This window comes from Nyctereutes procyonoides, unplaced genomic scaffold, assembly GCF_905146905.1.
Source record: "Nyctereutes procyonoides isolate TBG_1078 unplaced genomic scaffold, NYPRO_anot_genome, whole genome shotgun sequence".
NCBI classification, from domain to species: domain Eukaryota; kingdom Metazoa; phylum Chordata; class Mammalia; order Carnivora; family Canidae; genus Nyctereutes; species Nyctereutes procyonoides.
The window spans coordinates 20,204,090-20,229,655 of NW_026575141.1; the positions used below are offsets into that span (position 1 = coordinate 20,204,090).

Here is a 25,566-nt window from a genome sequence, read left to right on the forward strand (position 1 = left end):
TTCAAATTGAAAAAAAAAAGATGTCTATTTATCTACCTACTTAACCTACTTACCTACCTGTCTAGAGTAAGAGAGAGTCTCAGAGCTTCTCCACATGAGCCAGTTTGGGCTCCCTCATAGCATGGTGGCCCCCAGCACACTTGGATTCCTTACACAGTGATTCAGATTTTTGTCACAAGTGGGAGGCAAGGGGAGGAGTTACATCGCCTTTTCCGATCTAGCTTCTGAGTCATATAGTGTCACTTCTGTCACATTCTTGGTTACGACAAAGTCACAAATCCACCCATTTTCAACTAGAGGAGAAATCAACTACACCCCTTAAGGTGAGAATGGAAAGGTTCTAGAAAGACATGTGGGATGACAGATACTGTTGTGGTCATCCTTGAAAATACTAGCTGATATAGATGATTATTCAACCAATCTAGAATTCCAAGCATAGTCTGTTTCTAGTCAAACTCTGCTCACTCTGCTGCACCATACACCATTCTCAAGGCTCCAGATGTGTGTTAATGTAGTGGCTGTCCAAGAAAGCAGGCTTCTCAGAAAAAAAGGAAATGAGGGGAAAAGAAGTGCACAGAAAGGTCACACCACCTTGCCCATCTCCAGGGCCCCACAGTGGTGCCTGCAGCCTATCCACCCCTGTCTCCAAGCTGCAGTGCCAGCTGTCCTGGCCTACCATGCGCAAGCAGGGTGCTGAGCCTTTGGCCACCACTGTACAGGAAGCTGCAATACCCTGAGCAGATATTGTCCATCCTGTGCTGCAGGTTCCAGAAGACAGAGCACCCTGGCACCAGCAGGCTGGAGGTACTCAGCATGCAGGCACACGGTAGCCTGAGAGGTGAATTTCCTCTGCTGTTGACAACATGTGCATTCCGAAAAGGTGTTTTGGAAGAGTTGCTGTGATTTATCAAGGGATCTACAAATGCTAAGGAGCTATCTTCCAAGGGATTGCGAATCTGGGATGCCAAAGCCTCCTGAGACTTCTTGGGACACCTGGAATTCTCCAACAGAGAAGAGGATTTAGGCCCAGTTTATGGCTCTCTGGAGAGGCACTTTGAGGCAGAATACAAATATAAGGATTCAGATTATTCAGGGCAAAAAGTAGACCAACTACAAAAGGTGTTTGGACAGCTGTCCTGGAGGTGAGGACATATGGGCTTGACTGTGCCCTCCAATGTGTCCAGCTACATGCCAGGCTCACCAATATAATCAATACCTCACAGGCCTGAAGCCAGATGACTTTGTACATACTTTGAAAATGCACATATTTACTTGAATCATGTTGAGCCTCTGAAAATGCAGCTTCAGTGAGAACCAAGGCCTTTCCTGAAGCTCAAAATCCTTCAAAAAGTTGAGCTTATCCATGACTTTAAAGCTGAAGACTTTCAGATCGTGGGTTACAGTCCTCACCTGACTATTAAAATGTAAATGGCTGGTTTTTTTTTTAAAGTTTTTTATTTATTTATGATAGTCACAGAGAGAGAAAGAGAGAGAGGCAGAGACATAGGCAGATGGAGAAGCAGGCTCCATGCACCGGGAGCCCGAGGGTCTCCAGGATCGCGCCCTGGGCCAAAGGCAGGCGCCAAACCGCTGCGCCACCCAGGGATCCCGGAAATGGCTGTTTAAAGTGACTTTAAAGGAGGTGTTTGAAGGAGATTCAGTCTTCAGGGGTTGGACCAAATGTCCAGGGAAAGCTCATTTGCCCTAAAGGGAGAAGGAACTAGGTCAAATATCTATTGGTTGACCAGTAGTTGTAGTTCATTAAAATTTAAGGATGTTGTCTCTGGCAAATGTAACCGTAACCTCAAAGGTTCTCTTAGTAACAAAAGGCCTTGAGTTTGGTTAACTCAACAAGGATGTGTGAAAATGCTGATGTTGGGAATAAAATCAGAGAGTGAAAATTTACCTACTCTTAAAAACATGCACAAGCATTTCAATCCCACATTTTTATGAAGGTCAGTGAATTTCAAGAATTACATATAAGCTACTCCCCTAAATTTGAGCAAGCTGAAAATTTGAGCAAGCTGAGTTTCTACTGAGCAGAAACTCAGACATCATGTCACCTCCAGTTAATGCAAACACCCTCCCAACATACACACACACATCATGCACTGTAGCTAAATGACAGTTTAATAACTTCTTGCCGAAATATATGGTGAAGGAGGGTACCTTGCCTTAGAACTCTTAGAGCACTATGGGCAGCCCCAGTGGCTTAGCGGTTTAGAGCCACTGTCGGCCCAGGGTGTGATCCTGGAGACCCGGGATCGAGTCCCACATTGGGCTCCCTGCATGGAGCCTGCTTCTCTCTCTGCCTGTTTCTCTGCCTCTCTCTCTCTCTCAATCTTTCTCTCATGAATAAATAAATAAAATCTTTAAAAAGAAAAAAAAAAGAACTTTTAGAGCACTAAGTGAGGTACTGGAAGAGAAACTTGGATATAGGAGCAAGACACAATAATGAAAGAGTATAAGACTGGCCAGTTACCAGAAAAGACACTGCTAGTTTAGAGGAGGGGCTGCAATTCACAAAATGACATTGGGGCTCAAAGGTCACCCCGGTCACCCCAGTCTCATTCACAGTGAGTGGGACCCAATGCCTGTACCACTCAAAGAGCACAGAAGAGATTAAAACTTTGAGACTAAGTGCTTAGAGCAAAATAAACCTGGGTTTTGAATCTCAATTCCACCCCTCTTTGCCTTGATCAGTTAATTTCTGGGGCCAGGTTTATCACCTGAAAAATGGAGGCAAAAATAACTATAATTGTTATGGAAAGCAATTTTGTATAGTTGCTTTCTGGACTACTGTGTCTGGAACATAATCAGCATTTCTTTCTTCTTTCTCCTCTACTCTTCCTCTATCTTCTCTTAGGATGAATCTAAGAAATGGGTTACAACCATCTCCCCATGGTGGGGGGATTAACAAGCTCTGCTTTGAGACACTGGGAAGATAGAAGGGGAGACTGACATATTCAGCTAATCCAGGAGGGTAGATGGGGAAGCACTGCCTATGAGAGCATCTGAAAGTGGCAGTTGGACAATGTAATGACATTTTTTTTTATAACTACATTTTTTAACAGATACAATGGCAAAATTACGTAAGGACATGTGCAAGGACAATCATTGTGGCTTTGATTTTAATACAGTACTTATAAACTGGAAACATTTTATATATACCTTAATAATACATATATAATGATTATGCTTAAAAATTATGATATATCCACATGATGGAATGATATGCATCCTTTAAAAAGAATGAGGTGGGGATCCCTGGGTGACTCAGCGGTTCAGGGCCTGCCTTTGGCCGGGAATGTGATCCTGGAGTCCCGGGATCGAGTCCTGAGTCAGGCTCCCGGCATGGGGCCTGCTTCTCCCTCTGCCTGTGTCTCTGCCTTTCTCTCTCTCTCTCTGTCTATCATGAATAAATAAAATCTTAAAATGAACGAGAGAAAGAAAGAAAGAAAGAAAGAAAGAAAGAAAGAAAGAAGAAAGAAAGAGAAAGAAAGAAAGAAAGAAAGAAGAAGAAAGAAAGAAAGAAAGAAAGAAAGAAAAAGAAAGAAAAAGAAAGTCAAACTGTATGTGCTAATCAAAATATCTTCAAGATATGTTGTTAAATGAACATGCAAGCTGCCAACGGTATGTGATTTGATTGAGTTAGAGTGTTTGCGTGTATAATGTGTTTATGTAAGAATATATATGATGGCGTAATGGATAATTACCAGATAATGGGGGTGGATTTTGTGGAATGGAGTAGGAATGAAGGATGTTCAGAGAGGAAGGTGTTTTACTTAAATTCTTGTAAGTAAAGAATTTTTGCTTGACTTTTTTTTTAATTAAGCATATATTTCTTTTCCAATGAACATTAAAAAACTAAAATGTTCCTTAAAAGCTACATAGCACAGAGAGAGGAAACAAACAAACAAACAAAAATAGCCCCGTGATAGCAAGAGATAGTTACAAAATTAAAATTCTCAGGTGGCATTTTATGCTCACCATTTGCAGCAGAGGCTCCCTAGAACAGGTTCATGCTGAACACAGACAGGATATAGGATAATGAAAATTATGTAATTGACCTGAAGGAATCCATAGGTAGGATGTTTAAAGAAAAGTCTGGATGTTTGTTCATACTCATTTTAGTGGTTCAGTCCTGGCTGCTCATTAGAATTACCTGGAGAGTTTTAAAAATCTACAAGACTCACTGGCAAAGATGCTGATTTAATTGGTCTAGGGAAGGGCCAAATGTTTTAAAAGAACCCCAGGCAATTCTCATGTAACCTGGGTAGAAAACCACTCATCTAACACTGTTTATTACCTCTCATGATAATCAGCACGCAATTCTTGACCATCTATTGCCCACCAGGTTCTGTGGTAGGCATGAACTATACAAATATGAAGTGATAAAAAAATATATAAAAATGGGTAAGGAACTGAATAGACATTTTTCCAAAGACATACAGGGGGCCAACAGACACATGAAAAGATGCTCAGTATCACTAATCCTCAGAGAAATGCAAATCAAAGCACAATGACCTATCCCCTCCCATCTGTTAGAATGGCTAGTTTCAAAAAGATAAGAGATACTGACCGAGTGTTTGCCAAGATATAGAAAAAAGAGATCCCTTGTGTACTGTTGATGGGTATGTAAAAAGAAAGAAATCCTGCTATTTGCAACAATATATAGATCTTGACAGAATTATGCTAAGTGGAATAAATCAAAGACAAATCTCACTTATATACGGAATCTAAAAAAGTTACTTCATAGAAGCAGGGAGTGGTTAACCAGGGGCTGAGGGCTGGGGAAAATGGACAGATGTTAAGTCAAAGAGTATAAACTTCCAGTTATAAGCTGAATAAGCTCTGGGTACAGCATGATGATTATAGTTAACAATATCTTATTACAGGGATGCCTGGGTGGCTCAGTGGTTGAGCGTCTGCCTTTGACTCAGGGCATGATCTCGGGGTCCCGGGATTCAGTCTCACATCAGGCTTCCTGCATGGAGCCTGCTTCTCCCTCTGCCTGTGTCTCCGCCTCTTTCTCTGTCTCTCATGAATTAATAAATAAAATCTTTAAAAAAAATTGAATTACATACTTGAAAGTTGTTAAGAGTAAATCTTAAATGTCCTCACCACATATGCATACAAAATGGTAATTATGCGACTAATTGAAGGTATTAGTTAATGCAATGATGGTAATCATTTTGCCATATATACGTATTAACACGTTGTACACCTTAAACTTACATAATGTTATGTCAATCATATCTCAATAAAGTTGGATAAAAATCAATCAATCAATCAATCATAGGACCAGCCCCCAAATATTTAGGACAAGTGACAAGATATTTGGATTTGGTACATTTTAATGTTTCTGTAACTGTGCAGTTGGTAGATAACAAGCAGAAAATACTTTAAAAATAAGGAGTGGCATATAAAATAATATGTTCTATTTTTAATAGTGGATAACTGAATAAAGTAGGTTCAGTGGTATGTGTACCAATTTAAAAAGAACTATCATGTATGTGATAATAAGTATTCCAAGAGCTTGCCTAGTACCTGAGCCATTTTATACCAAATGTGTTCCATGGGCCAGCAACATTATCATTATCATTGGAAGCTTGTTTGAAATGAAGAATCTCCAACTTCAAGCAAACCTACTAAATCAGAATCACCACTGAACAAAATCTCCAATGATTCATAGGCACATTTAAGTTGAGAAGTATTGTGTTAGCTCTTAAAAGAATTTAAAACATTTTAGACTTCCTTGACCAAATCCTATTTTATTGACATTAACTACAGATTTGGTTATCCTGAAATCAAATGGCTTGCTTTATGGAGAATCATAAATGGTATACATCTCAACCACTGCTGTAACAACAATGACATCAATAGATTGACTTTTTTTAGCAGCTACTATATGCTGGGCACAATAGATACTTTATAAATACTATTTTCACAAAAACTCTAAAGAGGTAGGTATTATTTTTCCCCATATATTGATGAGTCAAAAAGTCTCACAGCTGATAAATGATAAAACTAAAATTTAAATATAAAAACTGATTAAAAACTCAGTTGTTTTACTATACTCCACTGGCTTTTCAATGCTGATCATAGTTGTGATGCCAGAGCAGAGTATTTACTACACTTTCAAAAAATTATTAAAAATCATTTTTAAATTATTTCAAAAAATTATTTAAATAATCTCTAATTAATTTAAAGTTACAGGCATTGCAGAACCACACAATAACAAGAGGGGAAAGTTACATCATAATCCATGAGCTGGTCAATCATGAATTATATTTTATTTCACACACACACACACACACACACACAGACATACACAATTTCACTTTGCATAATAATTTGATCTATCGGTGTATTCAGAAAACTTGCAGTGAAAATATTCAGGCCCTGAAATGTAGCCAAGAAGAACATTTTGTTCAAATTGCAAATAAACATTAATAAAAATAGGTTTATTCAAAAATAAAGATGGAGCTTTTCAATACAGAAAATGTGCAAAGGTATATAGGCTAGCTTCTAAGTGGGTCTTCTCTTTCCTGAAAAAATGCCAAAGTAGAAAATCAGTCTGAGATGAAAAAAGCCTTGATATCATCTATCATATATCATAAGATGACATTTAATCCATTTCCTTACTTTGAAGACTGATTAAACTTCAGATGGAATTCAGTTAATAAATGCATATTAGCACAATACATCCCCAAGGTATATCCCTCATAGTAACAAAGCTTCTCCCCGCTGATCTGTGTTAGCTCCTACCTTGGACTTAGGACTTGAACAATTTTGTGGCAAACAGGTGTTGTTCTGGCCAAGTAAAGTCAGTTTTTTCTTATAGCTACTAAAAAAGCAATAGAAGACTAATCACTGACCATAGAAGTAATATATTTTCAGCATGGTTGGACATATCTGGATATACATATGTCCAGTCATGCTGAAAATATTCAAAACAAGGAATTGTACCAGGGTGATGTGAAGAATTTAATTAAACATGAGGTGTCTAAATCCTCTCTTAGATTATGCTTCTGTGGCACATAGGGAATGTTAAAGAGTTAATTGTATTTGGCATTTGTGTTCAACCAGTCGCCACATCTTTTACTTGGCTTTATCCAGAAGAAGAACAAACTCATACATTCATGAAAGGAGGTAGTTTCACAACTTAGAAGAAAGGGGTCACCAAAGTGAGGCTCCTACAGTCTCCCCTAGACCTGGGACATGGATGCTATCTCCCTTGGTGTTTAGATTTCAAAGATATGACCCCAAAGTCTTTTTTTTTTATTTTTTAAAAATGTTTTTATTTTAATTAAATTCCATTTGCCAACATATAGTATAATGCCCAGTGCTCATTCCATCATGTGCCCTCCGTAATGCCGCTGGCCTTGCTCTGTCATAAAGCCAACAAAAGGCCTATTTAGTAAAATACTAGCAAACAAAATTCAACAGTACATTTTAAAAAATCACATACCATGATCAAGTGGAATTTATTCCTGGGTTGCAAGGATGGCTCAACATTCACAAATCAATGTGATACATCACATCAATAAGAAAAGGATAAGTACTATATGATCATTTCAATAAATGCAGAAAAAACATTTGACAAAGCACAAGATCCATTCATGATAAAAACCCTCAACAAAGGAGGTTTAAAGGGAACATACCTCAACATAATAAAGACCACATAAATTTTTATCTTAAAAATATTGAGTAAAACGTATATTACAATTTATTATACTTTGATTCTCAATCCTCTATTCTATTCCTGGGCCAATACAATACTGGTTGAAATTTCAGGAGAAAAACCATTTACTCTTCTGAATGGAGATTTTAGAAATCTCCATTTAGTAGGCTCTATGCGGGGCTTGAACTCATGACCCTGAGATCAAGACCTGAGCTGAGATCAAGAGTTGGGCACTTAATGAACTGTGCCACCCAGGTGCCCCTGTAATCTCCATTTTGCAATACTCAACACTCATTCATGATTAAAAATAATAAGTAAGTCAGGAATATAAGGAGTCATCTTTAGTCAGGTAAGAGGTATTTATTATTTAAGTCAGGAGCTAAGCAAGGATATCTGCTATGTCTACTCTTCAGTGTTGTTCTGGAAGCCCAAAGCAATGGATAAGACAAGAAAAACTAATAAGAGAAAGAATCCCTGGAAAGAAAAAGATAAAAATCATCACTTTCAAATAATAAGTCTTTCTTCCTATCCAGTCCAACACTAGCAATTTCCCTATTTTTCATCACTTTCTTGGTAGCATTGTTTCTAACTTCTTGGAGATTTCCTCAATTTTATCTTCCATCACTGTTTTAATTTCCAAGAGCTTTTCTCCTTTCTAATGTTCCCCTTTTCCTCTTATCCTGCTTCTCTTAAAAAATGCAATCTCCTCTCATCTCTTTGGCAATATTAGGATAGTTGGGTTTTTTTCTAATGTTTTCTTATGCTCCTTGCATTTTTCTATTTCCCATGAATTTCCTTCTGTCCTGCCCTCCCCACTTTGCTTTGGGCTTATGTTTTTCATTCTAATGGCTTTCCTCAAATGCCTGGTCATCTTGGTGGATCCATTGATAATTAAAAATCTGTTCCTGGGTGGGGGCAGAGTTTGCTGACTTCTGGGCTTTCCTGCAGGCTGACCAAGGCTGACCTCTCTTTTTTTTTTTTAATTTTTTTTTAATTTTTATTTATTTATGATAGAGAGAGAGAGAGAGAGGCAGAGACATAGGCAGAGGGAGAAGCAGGCTCCATGCACCAGGAGCCCGATGTGGGATTCGATCCCGGGTCTCCAGGATCGCACCCTGGGCCAAAGGCAGGCGCTAAACCGCTGCGCCACCCAGGGATCCCTGACCTCTCTTTTTCCTGCAGGCTGACTCACCATTTTTCTGGGACACCCACAAATCACTGAAAATCTTTCTCTTGGACTCATTTCTTTCTCATTTTTTCTATTTAAGTATTAATCTGGCTTCTAGAGATATTAATACCAAGCAGGAGAGAAGAACTAAGGCATTCCTCATTCAATATGTATACCTTTACTCACTGATCTATTTTCTGGATGTGCCCCTCACCCCTTCCTCAGCTGTGCCCACTTACCCTGAGACCATATCTTGCCTGGTTTAACTTCTCTAGAGTAGAAGAAGAATCCGGCTGCATATGGTGGGAGACTTTTTTTAAAAATTATTTATTTATTTATTCATGAGAGAGGCAGAGACATAAACAGAGGAAGAAGCAGGCTCCCAGAGGGTAGCCTGATACAGGACTCAATCCCAGGACCCTAGGATCATGACCTGAGCCAAAGGCAAACACTCAACCACTGAGCCACTTAGGTGCCAAGGCAGGAGACTTTTATACACTTTCATCTTCCAAAGTTCTCTTGACATCTCTTATTTATTATTTTATCCTCTCCATTTTAATCATATCCCAGTTTAAAAAGGGAGTGGAGACAAAAGGCTTTGTCAGTCTGCCATGTTTAACCCGCAACTCATGCTTGAACATTAGTCCAAAGGCCTTGAATGTTAGTCCAATTTCAAGTTTTATACATTCAGCAATTCTTCAGTATGAGTGGATTATGAGTTTTGCAATAGCAGAAGCTCAAACCCACAATACTATGAAATGAGCAAGAATAAAAGATGTAGCACCTAAAAGTATTAAGTTCTGAGAAGCCACTGCAGCCATTGCAAAAACTCTGGCAAGCTCTCAATTTGAGCAGTAAGAGGCCTGAGCAGTAAGAGGCAAAAAAGGGAATTTCAAAGCCAGGTAATCTTGAATCTCTGCACCTCAACAGCAAGGGGTCACTTTTTAAAAAAATCTCTTTAATTTACCCTTATTTTGTTGAATTATAGATGCCTGCCCTAAAGATTAGAAATGAGGCAGGGTTATCCTACAGAGAAGAACAAGAAGAAGTCCAAAGCTTTTCTCTAAATCCATTATAATTGCAGATCTGTTAGATGACACCCAAGGCCCTATGCTTAGTTTTGTGTTTTGGACAAAGGTGTTTTGGACAAAAGTAAAAATCTCAAAATTTCAAGGATTTTCAAATAGAGGCCCAGAGATTACCCTAATTCCAGTCAATCACAATTGGATAAGAGGGACTGCTTTAACCATGGGAGAACACAGAGGAGAGCATAGCTGCAGTTAGCAGGCGACATAAAACTTACAAGTCAATCACAGAGAATCAAAAACATTCCTTGTTGTCATTTTCACCTTCCCTGAATGTGTTATTGGAATTGTTATGTGGCCTTTAGCTTTCACAGTAAAAGAAGTGGCTGGGACCCAGACAATTATTCCTAGATATGTAGAAATAAAGTGAGGAGGATTCAGATACTATATAGTTGCACTAAATCAGTATTTGTTGGCAGTACATCTAAATATCAAGTTTCCCAGTTGATGAAATTCAGACTGCGTAAAGAAGACTAACTGCTACTCAGAAAACCTTTGAAACTTCTGTACATAACTCAATATATTTTCAAACAAAAGTCACTGCAGGGCTCCTTAAATATCAAAATACTCTAGAATAAATAAGAAAGAATTCAAATTATAAACCTTGAAGCAAATATGATTTTACAGTAATCATCTGTTTCACAGGAATGAATAAGACAGTCCTAACGCTCATTCTGTGGGAAGTTTGGAAAGAAAAAGAAAATAGTCCTCTAGTCAGTAGGACAGGACAGAATAAAACACATCAGCAGCAACCAAAATCCCCACAACTGACAGAAACATAAAGCTCATATAAATACTAATCAACACAACATGTTAATCCTATTTGTAAAAAGTATTAAGGAAAGATGACGAGGGCTTCTGAAATGATGAAATGTGTGCATTTTAGCTCCAATTTAAGATCTAAAAATTGAGAGCATCCCTCTCTTTTATCCCCCATACACTATTAGGCGGTCAATCTAGACATAACTCTTTAAGATTAATTCAGTCTCAACTGTGACATTTTGTCCTCCTGAATCATTTTTCTCTTTTCCCTGTTCCTAACAGTGAGCTGAGGTTTACCTAGTATTTAGACTGTTACATGATTGTTCCACAGGCAATGGAAACAGCCCCAGTTACTATGGGCATTGCTGTCTTAGCCTTATGGGCAATAGCAGCAGGCACATAGACCAATTTTAAATGGAATATTGGCAAGATGTATAGAGATTATCCTGTCAAAAATCAGTAGAAGATACGTTTATGCTACTTACCTGTAGAGAAAGGTATTCTCTTCTTGAGCTCATTCATTTTCAACCTAATGTAACCTGGAAAAACCTAATATGGTGCTTCATAACTAAGATAGAAAGTAGGACTTTCACTGAAAAACAAAACAAAACAGAAAGACAGGAAGTAAGATATATTTGTTCTCTAAAATTCTTCTTCAGAAACATTGCAGCCAATGCTTACTATTCTTTTAGATCCACTTGGTGATATTGCTATCATTTTTTTGATTAATTTTCATAGAGTAGCAGACATAAATCTGACTTTCATAAAATCTCATTTTGCTAATAAATGAAACATCTTTCTCTTTCTTGCAAACTAAGTGAGGGTTGGGGGGTAGGAGAGGTAGTTTCCTCCCAGATTATGTGATTATGATAGCTTAAAAGAGGTTCTCCCTTAAGCAGATCCTGAGCCAAGAATGTGGCTACAAGTGATCTATTAAGGATGTGCTATTCAAATAGGCAGTGAGAAGAAGGAGGAGGATTAGAAAGGGGACCAAGTCAAGTAAAGGTGATGTTTCAAAGAGGAAGTCCTAGGCCTGGCCTGATCCTGAGGGGAGATTGATTATACCTCACAGTTTCTCCATATGGAAGCAGAGAGCTGAGCTTTTATACTCCATCACCCAGTTGTTGGTTGCTAATGCCCAGAAGGGATGGGGAGGGACTCTTCTAGGCTCCTTCACCTCTTCATTCTGGCTGCATGAGCAATCCTGTGAAGGTACAGGAGTGGATTGTTAGCAGGGTCAAATTGGGAAGCTGGAGAATTGATCCAAAGGCCTCTAGGCAAGGTACCTTATATCTGCTGTAAAGGGTATTCATGTTGTGTTATTTTAACCTGGAACAGAAAATTTCCCTTCTTCTTACATCACTATCTATGATCTATATCCTATTCATAATGTCCTGTTGAGGACCCCTGCTTTTGAGATCTGCTACTTGATAGTCTCTAAACTCCAAGTCTTTCACATTACATCATCTCTGGTTCTGTAACATGAAGCATTTTATGATCAGCCTGTGTCAAAGCCAAGGTATTCCCTAATCTAAGGGTGAGGGGCTAGTTGGGCAATTTGAGGATGAAAGCTCTTTAGATGCTTTACTTGAAGTAGGGCTGAGAGGGAAGAAGATGATTGGAGATATGTCTGTGGTCTTCACACTGGCCTTTTGCCAGATGAACTAAACCTGTGTACTGCCGAGTTTGAAGAGAATCCAGATGCTTCAAAAAGTTCTCACAGAGACTTTTTTGCCTGACTCCCAGAGCGCTTAGGGCCCATGTGGGCTCAAACTTAGCAGGGAAGATAGGACAGAAGGAAGAATAAGTCTTCCTCCCTAATTACCAAGAATGATAATTCCATCATGAATGGAAAAGATCCAAGGATGTTGGCCTCTGGGACATAGTTTGATATTTAATGTCCATATTTCATTCTTTGTTTTTAAAAATGAGTCAGACTCTAAGAACTGAATTATGTATTCTCTTCACTTCTACAAACCAAAAAAGTCTTCCCACTTTGCCTTTATTTCCCTTATAAAAACCCTTTTTTAAAAAGGGGTAATGATTATTGTTCCATTATGTGTTTACAAAATCTAGGAAAAACTTACAAATGAACATAACACTTAGGAATAATGAATTATTTATTAGATCTTTGCTTGAACTCTGAAGTCTGATCAAAGAAAACTTCTGATACTTATTCTATTAATTATGAATGGCAAACATTCATGCTTTCTTCTAAGAGTATTAAATGTCACAAATCAGCCCAATTCCTCTTGATTCTTTTCCTCTACATGGCAGGGAAATTTTCCCTCCTCTGAGTTCAGCTTGTGTACCTCACAACCCCACCTGTGAGCTTCCACCTGCTTAAATTCTTCTCAGCCTTCAGGCCAGTAGAAATGCCCCTCCTTGAAGAACAGTTCCCAGGTTTTTCCCACTGAAAGTAATTTTTCCCTCCAATGATTCAGCATCTCTATGATCTCACCTTTGTACTCTAATCCATGTAGTTAGCTGTTTTCCCATCTCCCAAAATAGATTTTAAGTTCCAATTCATTTTCGCATTTCTATAGCGACTAAAGAAAGGCTTAACGTATAGATCTTAACAGATGTTGTTAAGTTGAATTTGCTTATTTAAAGGAATATTTGGGGGGCACCTGGGTGGCTTAATCAGTTGAACATTCAACTCTTGATCTCAGCTCAGGTCTTGATCCCAAGGTCATGAGTTCAAGCCCTGCATTGGGCTCCATGCTGGAAGGGGAGAGGTAGGTAGGTAGGTAGGTAGGCAAATAAATAAATAAATAAATAAATAAATAAATAAATAAATAAATAAATTTGCATCTCTACAATGTACTGGAAAAATGTGCATAAAAAGATGAAAGTGACAGTTCTTGAGCTTCTAGTCAAGGTTTAAAGACAACCATATTAAAAGAAAAAAGGCAACAGATTTTACTAAATACTGTAGAAGGAGTTGAATACAAAGTGCCATGGAGTATCACAACTGCTTACAAGAAGGGTAGTAGGTATCTTCTCCATTAAAGACAAGGAAGATCAGGCTGATGGACATCATATGGTAACCATGGTGGGTTAGGACTTGAAGAGTGCTCATCAGACTCTCAGACCAGTGTTCCTTCTACTTATCGCGGGAGTTCCACTCTAGACAAGAGTTGGAGGGCTTCCCCTTGGAAGAGAGTACACAAAATGGCTATAAGACTCAGGTAGTTTGCCCAGCATGTGTTTAAAAAAACAAGAACCTAGTTTCTGGATGTAGTCAAGTTTAACCTTGAATATGGCCAGAGTATCCAGTCCTGAAAGATCCCCTGGAACAAATTCAAGGACATGAAATCCCACTAATATTGATTGCTATGAGTTCTTTTCAGTGTGGTTCTCTTTTTTAAAAAGGGAAAATACTCATATTATTTTAGCATATTAAGCTAATTTGTACTTAGGTATTCTAAGATAGTTTTTGTTCCTATGGAAGAACCATGATGTTGGTAAAAATACTAGATAGACATTTGAGAGTTTTAAGACTTGTGTGAGCAATTAAAACAGTGATGTGAGCCCTGAGAGAATAACAGAATACAGCCCTAAAGTATTAAGGGAAGCAAACGCTGGAATTTTTTTTTTGGGGGGGGGGGAAACACACATATCAGAGGTATCTTTTTGGACTTCACAGTTAAGAAAAACAAAGGAAATTATATTAGAAGTAGAAAAATAGCACAAAAACTTAGATTCTCCCTCTTAACATTTGGCTGGAGAAAAGTGAGTAGTGGGAGAAAAATAACTATGTAGGAAAAGACACGTTTGTTCACCATCCCTGAGTAGTTTCATGAATTCACCTTCAGTAAATGAAGTCCTGTTACTTCTCTTTAGACTGCTACAGAGCTCATGGCATCAAAGGACCAGTGTTATTCTATTCATAACCCTTTCCACAGTGTTTCATTCTACAAACCTGAAGAGGGCTCCTCCTACTGTTTAAATGGCAGATTGCGATTCTGTACCTCTCCAGTGGCAGCTTAAGGTAAAAGAGGACTGTTCCATACTACAGCCTCACACCAGCACTGATTATATCTCAACTTCCTTGTGAGCCTGAAGAATTAGTCACTGTGAATCTTCATTACAACACAGCTAATGAGTAAATAAAATCAAGAGGGAAAAGGATAATTTGGTTAAATATGCACTAGGGATGGAAAAACAGACAGGGACATTAATTCTACTTACAGGGTTTGGCTTCAAATCAAGTCACATCATGACTAGTTATCAGCTGCTATTAAACATAAATCATCAGAGGTTTCACTATAAAACTCTTCAGCTTAGTAAGATGCTGGGAGAACCAGAATATAAGTGTATTTAGGTATCAGTACCAGTTTTTGGTAAAATTCACACCAAAGGTAGTTCATTATAGGTTTCTCCATACACCTTTATTTAAATGGAAAATCAACCATTACAATCAATAAAGATGGGCTGATTCTATTGCCTACTTCAAAGCTTTCGGTGGGTGTTCTTTAGCAACTCCCTTCTGTTTGGTCTAAAGGCAAAGGTCATTTTCTCAGGGCAGGTGTGTTCAGCAAGAAAAGAGCTGTGTAACACCCTCTGTATGGAAAATTCTCAGAATAAACTTCAATGTTTTATAACCCTGAAACACATCGAAGGCATTCTAGGCAGTGAAAGAACAGTGTATTGGGAGTTTCTTTAATAAATATGAGTCTTGTAAAAATGTAAGGCTACAAAACCAAATAAACACATACTTTTTCTTTTTTTTTTTTTAAAAAAAAGACTTATTTATTTGAGAGAGAGAAAGAGCACAAGTAGGGGAAGGGCAGAGAAAAAGGGAAAGAATCTCAAGCAGATCTCCCACTGAGCATGGAGCCCATCCTAGGACTTAATCCCAACACCCTGAGATCATAACCTGAACCAAAATCAAGTCAGATGCCCAACTGACTGAGGCACCCAGTGTCCCCCAAGAAATACTTTTCAAGTCCTTCTGTAAAAGACATAAATATCAGCTGTCTTAGTGCTGGACTGGCCCCAGGAAGAGTTGGCAGCCAACGAGGAAAAAGCAAAATAGGAACATTGGCATGCATCTTCAAACCACTGTATTTCAATCCTCTCTTTTCTCCTCAAACCTCTGATCTCATTTCCATCATCCTTACTCTCAGCAGACAATTTTGTCTCTGACTTCACAGAAGAGAAGCCATTAGATAGCCCTTATTTTCTTACAAATAAAGAAAAATCTCTCTAATTTACTTGCATCTGCATATATCCTCCCTCTCTCTCTCCTCTTTAATATTGACAAAAATGTTCTTCTCAAAGGCCAGAGTTCTCTGTGTTCTCTGGGCCCTCCCTTCTCAGCAACTTGTCTAGGCTTCCCTATCTCTATTCATTTTTAAGGTGAGTCCATCCACTCCCATGACTTCAGTACACTTGGGTCTATGCAGGACTTTTCTAAAGTCCTAGATTACTTACTTATTTGACAGCTCCACTTGGACGACCCACTCTCAACAGGAGCTAAACATGTGAATTCTACATGAATACCACTGCCTTATTGGTGATGCCAAACTCAGTAAAACACACAGCCCTCCATTCTGTTGCTCAAGTCAGTTACCTAGAGAACTTGGTCACACTTCCCTGGTCCTTGCCTCCATGTCTAATAAAATACCAAGTTTAAAAATATGACTCAGATTTACTCTCTCCATTCTGTTATCTCACCATAGACCATCCACAACCACTGCTCACTTGGACTATTGCATTGGCTTCCTAACTCATCTCCTGTATTCATTTCTGCTGCTCTTCATTTAGTAGCTTCTCTGTCCTTCTTAGAAACCAAACCAAACCGAACCATCAAGCTATCATTCCCCACCGCAAACCTGCTCAGTGGTGTTAGACTGCAAATGAGTTGGCATAATGAGCATGGTTCTGATGAACTGTCTCCATGCACCCTTCTAGCCTCTTCTAGATCCCCTCCCAATTTCCTCAGCGGCTTTCTTTGATTCTTGAATAGGCCTGGCTTCCCAATTCAAGCACTCAAGGGAAGATCTCATCCTCGCTGTTAACCTAACTCCTACTTATCTTTAAGATAAAAGTTTAAATGTCTCTTCATCAGACAAAAATACTCCCCAGTCTTCATTTCTCTACTCTACTCACCCCCTACTGAATTAGATTCTACTCTTGGAATACTTTCAACTTTTTATTCCTTGCGGTCACCAGAATTACATTGTCATTTTTGTTCATGGGATATTTCTCCTGTTTATAAGTACACTGGCAAAAAGTATATACTCAGCAAATGTTTGAATGATGAATGAGGAACGTCTGGGTGGCTCAGTGGTTGAGCATCTCTGCCTTCGGTTCAGGGGGTGATCCTGAGATCCGGATCATGCCCCACATCAGGCTCCTTGCAGGGAGCCTGCTTCTCCCTCTGTCGGTGTCTCTGCCTCTCTCTCTCTGTGTCTCTCATGAATAAATAAAACCTTTAAAAAAATAAAGTTTGAATGATGAATGAATGTATGTTATGTATGAAAAGCGTTATGTTCCTAAGTATCATTTTTATAATTTTTTCCTTTTTTTTTTTTTTTCAGAAAGAGAGAGTACATATATGTCCTGAGAAGTAGGGGAGGAGGGGGAGAGAGAGAGGGAGAATCTTAAACAGCCTCCATGCCTAGCATTGATCTTGATGCGGGGCTTGATATGATGACCCGGAGATCATGACTTGAGCTGAAATCAAGAGTTGGACACCTAACTGACGGAGCCACCTAGGTGCCCCTATTTTTATAATTTTTATAATCAGCAAGTAGAAATTGGCTCAAAAAACTTCAAATAATGATTTGAAATTGGAGTTGAGTATATGTATGTGTATACACATACACACACACACACACACACATATATATATATTTCCCATTCTTCTCAAGAATCTTTCCTTTTATTAAGCACTATGCTAAGTTCCATCAGAAATTAGTGGTGTGAACAGCAAAGTAAATTTCTTCATTTCCTGCTACAGACAGAGATTAGGGCATCCTATCAAGTGATAAAAGCATTTGGAATTTCCCTTTCTCAGTAGCTAAATGCCTGCATTGTATGCCATTCCAAACAATGCCCAGTATGGTTCTGGGAAGCTGCTTTTTCCTCCTGTGGTCAGCCTTTTGATCAATCAAAAATACAGTCTCTATCACATACTCTCCTGCCTTAAACAGTAGAAAGAACTTTGGAGGATCTCTCTAATTCACCATACCAATTTATCTCAGTGTGGACCCCAGACTACCTGCCTCAAAATAACAATATGTACAAAAGAAAGTTCTCACACCCCTCCAAAGATCTACAGCTGTCTGTGGAATCTTATCAAATTCTCAGGTGATCTTTCTGCCCTTAGAAATTTGAGAGCAAGTGACCTGGAGGTTGTTAGTTCCTGCAGAGGAGGATATAAAAATTTTTGTTTCAATTGAGCAGCTTCTCAATTCAGTTTCTTTTGACCTATCATAACAAAATCATTTAAGAACCACAGAGGACATGGCCACAGCAACTTGTGCTAGACACATCTCCAAACGCAAAAGAAAGAAAAGCAAAAACTGGACTATTGGGACTTCCTCAGGATTAAAAACAAAAAACAAAAAACAAAAAAACAAAAACAAAAACAAAAACAAAAAACCTTTGCACAGCAGTGGAAATGGTCAACAAAACTAAAAGGCACACAATGGGAGAAGAGGTTTGCAAATGTCTTATCAGATAAAGGGCTAGTATCCAAAATCTATAAAGAACTTATCAAATTCAACACCTAAAAAAAAAAAACTCCAAAAATCCAGTCAAAAAACAGGCAGAAGACATGAACAGAAATTTCTCCAAAGTAGACTTACAAATGGCCAACAGATACAAGAAAAAATGCTCAACATCACTAGGCGTCACAAAAATACAAATCAAAACCACAACGAGAGACCACCTCATACCTGTCAGAATGGCTAAAATTAACAACTCAGGGGGTGGCCTCCGGGGGCTCAGTGGTTTGGCGCTGCCTTCTGCCCAGGGCATGATCCTGGAGACCAGGTATCGAGTCCCACATCGGGTTCCCTGCATGGAGCCTGCTTCTCCCTCTGCCTGTGTTTCTGCCTCTCTCTCTCTCTCCTCTCTGTGTATTCTCATGAATAAAGAAATAAAAATCTTAAAAAAAAAAAAAAAAACCCAGGAAACAACAGATTTTGGCAAGGATATGGAGTAAGGGGCACTCTCTTACACTGTTAGTGGCAATGCAAACGGGTGCAGTCACTCTGGAAAACAGCATGGAGTTTCCTCAAAAGGTTAAAAATAGAGCTACCCTATGACCCACCAATTGCACTACTAGATATTTACCCAAAAGATACAAACACAGTGATTAGAAGGGGCACATGCACCCCAATGTTTATAGAATCAAAGCCCACAATAGCCAAAATATGGAAAGAACCCAGATGTCCATTAACAGATGAGTGGATAAAGAAGATGTGATATATATATATATATATATATATATATATATATATATATCCTATATATCTGGAATGTAATATTACTTAACCATAAAAAAAGAAATCTTGCCATTTGCAATGATGTGGATGGAGCTAGAGTATATTATAAGTGAAATAAGTCAGAGAATGACAAATACCATATGATTTCACTCATATGTGGAATGTAAGAAACAAAACAGATGAACATAAATGAAAGGAATGAAAAATAAGATGTAAACAGAGAGGGAGGCAAACCATAAGAGACTTTTAACTCTAGGAAATAAACGGAGGGTTGCTAGAGGGGAGGTGGGTGAAAGGGATGGGGTAACTGGGAGATAGGCATTAATGAGGGCACTTGTAATGAGCACAAGGTATTATATGTAACTGATGAGTCACTAAATTCTACCCCTAAAGCTAATGAGACAGTATATGTTAACTAAATTGAATTTAAATAAATTTTTAAAAAGAACCACAGAGCTACAAAAGGTAGCTTAATCTAGGTTACATCCTGAGTTTTTACGAAAGAAAAATATGACATTTTTCACCTGTCATGTTAGACCTAATCCCATTAATTACAGTGTTGACATGAAAGACAGGGAGAGGCTGGGACATGGAGATGGACACATACCCACCCAGTGTCAGGGCACAAAGGAAGTGCAGGTCAACAGACAGGATATAGAATGCTTCAGAGGGGCAGCCCGGGTGGCTCACTGGTTTAGTGCCGCCTCAGCCAGGCTGTGATCCTGAGGACCCCGGATCGAGTCCCGTGTCATGCTTCCTACATGGAGCCTGTTTCTCCCTCTGCCTGTCTCTCTCTTTCTATGTGTCTGTCATGAGTAAATAAAAAATCTTAAAAAAAAAAAAGAACCCTTCAGAAAGGGATAATACATAAAGCAACAGGAAGTGATATGGAATAGTCTCTGGTCCCAATAGGTAGAAAAGCTTAGTGATAGGAAATGGCAAACAGGAACTATTTGGAGATACAGATAGAAACACAAGCAGAAGGGGCACCTGGGTGGCTGTCTGTAAGCTTTCTGCTTTTGATTTAGACTCAGGTCTGGATCTCAAGATCCTGGCATCCAGCCCCTCAGTGGGCTCTACACTCAGCAGGGAGTCTGCTTGAGGATTCTCCCCCCCTCACATGTATGCAAGCACTCTCAATAAAATAAACACATAAAACTTAAAAAAAAATAATAAAACAGGCAGGGAATCAATGTGGAAGGACATGGTGTTACATTATATTTATGAGAGAATCTACCAACCCTATATTTCAAGGATCCCTCAAGAACAGCTGACCAGAAGTATATATAAGCTCTGCCTAAGGAGCTAGCCTACATACCTTTACAGGGTAGCAGGCTAATCAACTTACACAAAACAGGTGACTTCATCAATGGAGTTGTGGAATAATTATCACAAAGTGATTTATTTACAGCTTAAGTGAACAAATTTATTTACCTATAGTAAACATGGCTACAGATTGTGCAAGTATATTCAGTATCTTATAACTAATGCATTTATAAGATTTTTATTTATAAGAAGCTTCATGGTTAAAGGTTACATTTTTGTGGGATTAAACATTAATGAATCAACTTTAAAGAAAGAAATAATTCATGATAAGAAGAAACAGACCGTGAACAGACTTAAACCTGTATAAGACCTTACCCATCCCTCTCCTAAGATGTTCTTTGTTGATGTACTTTAGAGGCCACTGGGACATACAGGTCATACTTGTCTGTTCCTTATTTCACTAAAAGTAGTAATAATCATATTCATTTCCTCCAAAGATCTCTCATCAAATACTATTGTGACCTATGGGGTTTTTTTCCTTTGTTTTTTAACCAAACCTGAATCTCAGCTTTAGGTTCAAAAATCCACATTTCAACGTCAGTGGGATGCACTCAGCTTTTAAGGGGACTGACAAGAGCAAGGCAAGCCCTCCCCCCCCCCCATTCTAGAATTATACAGGCTAACTAGGCAAGAGGCAAGGCACACTGGGGCAAGATATGAAATGCAGTTGCCATACTAAGAATACAAAAAGAAAAACCACAACTCAAGAGAAAGACAAAGCTCCACTCACCAGAGCTAGAACCAAAGGTAACAGTAGTGCCATAAAAAAAATTTAAGGCTGGGACGCCTGGGTGGCTCAGCAGTTTAGAGCCTGCCTTCAGCTCAGGGCGTGATACTGGAGTCCGGGAATCGAGTCCCACGTCGGGCTCCCTGCATGGAGCCTGCTTCTCCCTCTGCCTGTGTCTCTGCCTCTCTCTCTCTGTCTGTGTCTCTCATGGATAAATAAATAAATAATCTTAAAAAAAAAATTTAAGGCTGAGCCCTGAGTGTTAAACTAGGACTTAATCCCTCCTGCCTAATGTCAAGACTAGGCATAGAAATTGAGACAAGGATTACCCCTAACAGAATCAGGCAGATCCTAGCACTGTTCATCTACCTTTCAACATATTAACCAAAGGTGGGAAATATAAAGTCCTAACAAATCGAGCATGTATGTCATATACATACGCACACACACACGCCCGTACACAATTCAGGTCATTATGACCAATTGAGCTAGATGCTCACCATGCCCTCTCCTTCTAAGCCAGTACAGATCACCTTTTAACCATATACATAAAGCCCATAAGCCCAAGGGTAGGACACTAAAAGAAATTCCATTCAAAATTGTTCTTTGTTTCTGATACCTTTTGAGTCATATATCTAGTTTTCAACACTGAAACTGACTTCTGGGCTTACCATTTGACCTAATTCCCTGACTTTGACCTGCCATTCTGCATCTCCTCACACTTCCTTCAGGTATGCATTTAACCCTTTAAAATGTAAACATTCAGTTAGGCCAGGTTTAGCCTTCCACAAAAGAGATTCAACAAGAAGAGGAGGAGATGCATAGAAAGGAATAGATACAAGATAATGGACGCAAGTGGAACCCAAGTCCAAGCATGCCAGAGACATAGTAACACCATATACTGAGAGTCTATGCAAGGCTAGGAGTCTATAACAAGGCTAGCATTCAACATCAGTGGAATATATAGGCACCAAATATCTTGGTAAAATGGCAAAGCAGGAATCACACTATCAGTTGGAAAAACGGGCATGGGAAAAAGAAGTAAAAAAGATATATGAAATGGATGCTTTCCATGTGTTAGCTGTATAGCAGACATCTGCTCTTATTGGCTGCCTAGCACTGTCCCATGGAATTTGCTTTGGAAAATTCATCCCTCTCTCATTCTTAATCTTATAATTTTGGTGGGATTAGCCTTACCCCAGTTTCCATGAATGAACCCAGATTGGTTTAATCCAATTACTATACCTTATCTTCCTAGTTACACTGATTAACTTACAGATGTTCATTTAACAAAATCAAAGTCAGTGAGAGTTGAATATCTATATGCTGAGGCTTCTGGAAAACAGACACAGTGTAGAAGAAACCCTTCTTTGGACCCTTGACAGCCTGGACTATGAAGTATAAATGCATGTGGTCTGGAGTTGATCAGGCTGTCCCACCCCCTCACTTCCATAAAGTAAAATCCTGGAAGAGCAAGAGGGCAATCATTGGCAGCTGGTAGGTAAAGACAAGACCACAGAAAGCAGAACAGAGAGACCTCGACAAAATAGACTCTTGGTGATATCATCTGAATCTCTGATTCAAAAGTGCCCAAAGCCAACATCACCAATGAACTTTTCAGTTATGTAAGCCAGTGACTCCCCCCCCCATTTTGCTTAAGCCAATTTGAGTTGACTTTTTTGTCTTTTGTAAATGAAACATTTTGAACTGATATAACCAGAATCTGCTTATTTATTATTGAACACTTCCTGTGAGAGGTGTTGTGCTAAATGTTGTGGGTTCTGTGACCAATGAAACAGGCATGATGACAGTCCTCTTGGATTTAGCCTGTGTAGCAAAGGACATAGCACACAAATAAACACCCCCACTAAAACCATCTGTATAAATTATAAATAGTTCTAGAAAAGTAAAGAACTGAGTGATATTATTAAAAATAATGGATGGATGAGAAATTATTTGATCAGGAAGAGAGAAAGTGTTTCTTCAGCTTGGTACTTTACTTGGATTGGCCAGGTGAAATGTGGAGGAAGCATACCAGACAAAATGCATGTTTTCCCTCCTCCTACCAATCCTAACTCCTTTGGTTATAGCAAAAGACTTGTCACAGAAGTACAAATCCATTCTAAATGACAAAAGTTATATCATACTAGCAAGTTGGGTATTTCCTAGGCTCAATGTTACCCTTCCCAGTGATGCCACCATTAGAACCAGTTAGGCAACATACCCCAGTAACTGATTTATTCATATTGATTACCATGTCAGTAAAATATCTTTCAGTTTTGAAGTTATGTCTCAGCCTTACAAGTTTATTGTTCAATTTCTGCCTTTCTGCAATGTGTATGACTTTTCTATTTATAATATCACTTGCAGAAGGAGAAGGCAATAACCCGAGAAAGCAGAAGTGACCATTCAATCAAAAGTCTCTGTGCCGGGATCCCTGGGTGACGCAGCGGTTTGGCGCCTGCCTTTGGCCCAGGGCACGATCCTGGAGACCCGGGATCGAATCCAACGGTGCATGGAGCCTGCTTCTCCCTCTGCCTCTCTCTCTCTATCATAAATAAATAAAAAATTAAAAAAAAATTAAAAAAAAGTCTCTGTGCCATTGGGTTGAGCACCAGATGTGGTCCTAGCTCATCTCACTGTGGTAGTTGCTAAAACATTAATATTCTATAGTCTCCTCTTCCCCATTTTAGCTAATTTTTTCCAGTGTGTCCCATGAACCCAGTGAACACAGCTTGCATTTCCCTTTTCCAATATGGTCTATACTGGTGTTTTACACTTTTCAACAGATGGCATATGTGAAAGCCTTGGGGTAAGACAGAGTCGGATTTCTAGGACATGGAAATGTATGTCCAGTGGCTGATGGGGCTGGAGAGACTGGCTGGTGCCAGATACTGTCCAGTCTTGGAGGCACACTTAGATTCTGTATTTTATTCTAATGCTAATAGGAAGGCAGTAAAGTGTGTTAAACAGGAATGAGACAAACCTCCTTTTTAAAAATCACTGATTTGGAGCACCTGGGTGGCTCAGTGGGTTAAGCATCTGACTCTTGATTTCAGCTCACAGGGTGGTGAAATTGAGCTCCACCTCAGGCTCCATGCTCAGTGGAGACTCTGCTGGAATTTCTCTCCCTTTCCTTCTACCCCTCCTCTCCCTCTCTAAAATAAATAAATCTTTTAAAAAAATAAAAAATAAATAAAAATCACTGATATATTTTTTTTCTGATAAATCAAAAACCTGTCAGGGCATTTGTTCCTGTGAGTACCTTTGAGAGATGATAAAGAGGTTGTACAAACTAAAGTGAGCAGTAAAAGAGCCAGAAATCATAGCTATTCCCTACAGTTCTAAAAAGTAGAAAAGTAGAGTACACTTTATTTTACAGGAAAAAGTCATTGTCTGGAAGTTTTGGGGCAGGGGGGGTCATTACCACAAAAGACTCAAATTTCATTTGCAGATTTATAATCGGAGGCATCAATCTTTCCATTCCTGGTACCTGCCATGTGATGAAGGAAGGAAGTTGAGAATAAGAGCAAGTGTACAAATCTGAATATGCCATACTCTTGAAGAAAATATCAGGCAGATGTCATTTTCCATGGGTAGGATACTTCTGGACTTTAGGAAGTTAAATTTAATCCAAGCATTATTTTCTAAATGTCACTTCTCATTGTCCAGTCCATTTTACTGCTGCAGGCACAAATCATTTTTAATAATGAGTAATATGCAGGGTAAAGGACAATTATAGTCCAGAGGTCTTACAAATCAAAGGAATTACACAGATAAAATCCCTGAAGCAAGTCCATGAATCCATAAGTTATGAAATTCAATTTGCTTAAAATGTCACCAATTCATCATCTCCAGTTTCTGAGCTAAGTAAGAGCAGCTCTAGAGAGCGTAATTCTGATCCCAGTAACCACTTCACCCAGTCTGCTGCTATTCGGAGACCTTTTCCCTCCAAATCTAGGTTTCACCATTCTTTAAAGTTCCCTAGGTGCTGTGTAAATGCATTAGTAACAAGCCAACAATTCCCCCCAAACAAAGCCTTGTTTGAAGTGCAACAGACTTTGCTGCTTCAAAGTCTTAAACCAATTTGACTTAATTTCTGGGGCATAAAACAGAAGGAAGCACACTCTGATCGAGGCACTTTTTTACTGACTAGCAGCCCTTTTCAAGGAGCCTAATGTATCCAACCACAGCCCTTTAGTGCCACGTATTTCCATTATCGTACTTTCAAAATAACACTATGATGGCCCACAGAGCCATTAAAATGCCCCCTTTTGAAGCAGGTTACTGAAATCCATTACTGTAATGTGTTTTTCCCTACCACCCTCCCAGTATAGATTGCTATCCCT

At 38.9% G+C, this 25,566-nt stretch overlaps 1 pseudogene; it reads left to right on the forward strand.

Moving 5' to 3' along the window:
• The first annotated feature begins 813 nt into the window (after positions 1-813).
• On the forward strand, positions 814-14,695 carry LOC129498165 (thymidylate synthase-like; annotated as a pseudogene).
• Positions 14,696-25,566: the final 10,871 nt, after the last annotated feature.